Below are 1473 nucleotides of genomic sequence, written 5' to 3'. Positions count from 1 at the left end.
TAATTATTTATTCAAAATTTTTTTAAATTATATATTTACTCACGTGATTTTGTAAAATCAGATGTATGATGAAAAGTTGCTACAATGTGGATAAGATGGTACAACTTTGAAAGTTCCATCAGCGTGCAACTCTGTACCACCCTCATGAACTACAGAGTTTATGAGGTAATGGCAAGAAAACATAATATTGAGTTTACCACTACTATTCACAATCCATTCCTGGTAAAATGGCGAATTGCTACACTGATATCTGTTAGCCATATTCATAATATACACCAAACAAAAACAGTAATTATGAATTGAATTATATGGTATTAATTAAATAAATCTTTAATATTACTTGTTAATATTTAGATCCAAATATTCTCCTAGCTCACGTAAAGTAGATGGCAGAGGTGGAACATGCTGTCTACGAGCTTGATGCATTGATGATTCTGCAGTGGGCCATGCATAAAGTACAGCTGCATTTGGATTCCTATAGTAGTATTTCAATAGTAAACTATATTTTATATTAAACAAGGTTCAATCTATTTTATCAACTCAGAAAAAATTTGAATCTACTAAAATCTAACAAAATATGCTTTCATAGTTCCTATACAAAATTGCTATTAAAATATCTATTGTAAATCATGTCAATTAATACAACTAAAAATTTAAATAATCATACCGAATTGATTCTTCATCATAGATAGATTTCAGAGGCTTGGTTTCCAATTTTGCCCTTTCTACTAGAACACTTCTAAATTGTTTTTTTAGATCAGTATTAACGGAACCAATATCATTTCCTTCGTGTCTATGTCGCTTTTTCTAGCGAAACCTCAGCCGAGTACTGTTGCTTTCGTTAACCGTTGACGGACGGTACAGAACGCGTCCCCAGGTTGCGGATAGGGGAACGCCCGGTTCCCTCTGCTTCGGCAGAGTCGGGTAGCCTGTGAATAACTAATAACAGGCCGTGGACAGCTTCGATCAAATGATCCGTGGTCCGGACGGGATGCCCCTCGTCCGGGGTAGGGTGACTGTCAGGTCCACCGTGCCTGGCAGTGGTGCTCTTAGCACGCGCTGAGAGCACGGACGTCGGGGCTTGCCCCGTCCAGTTGCCGGGCGTCTCAGTGTTAGTCAGTCCAGTACATGTCTCCGGGGCACAGCGGTGAGTGACTCTGGTCTGCCTCTGATGGCTCGTCTCCTTACGAGTCCCTAAGTCGGTAGGCGAGCTCGGTCGCCGCACAATGTCCCACCTTTAGATTGAAAGGCAGAATTGACATTAGTTTGGGCTAGGCGTCAACGACCCGGCAGGCACCGGGTCGGGGCGTCTGGCCAGACTGACCCAGAGACACGGGTCCTTGCTGATGATGGTTCGAAAGGGTGGTGGCCAAGATTAGTTTCGCACCTCGTGTACGACCGTCCGCGATAAAGCAAACCAATGCCTTGGTCTTTGCCGGACTATATTGTAGCTTCCAAGGGGCGACAGTCTAC

This window comes from Acyrthosiphon pisum, chromosome X (assembly GCF_005508785.2).
Source record: "Acyrthosiphon pisum isolate AL4f chromosome X, pea_aphid_22Mar2018_4r6ur, whole genome shotgun sequence".
In the NCBI taxonomy this organism is placed as follows: domain Eukaryota; kingdom Metazoa; phylum Arthropoda; class Insecta; order Hemiptera; family Aphididae; genus Acyrthosiphon; species Acyrthosiphon pisum.
This window is presented reverse-complemented; position numbering follows the sequence as displayed.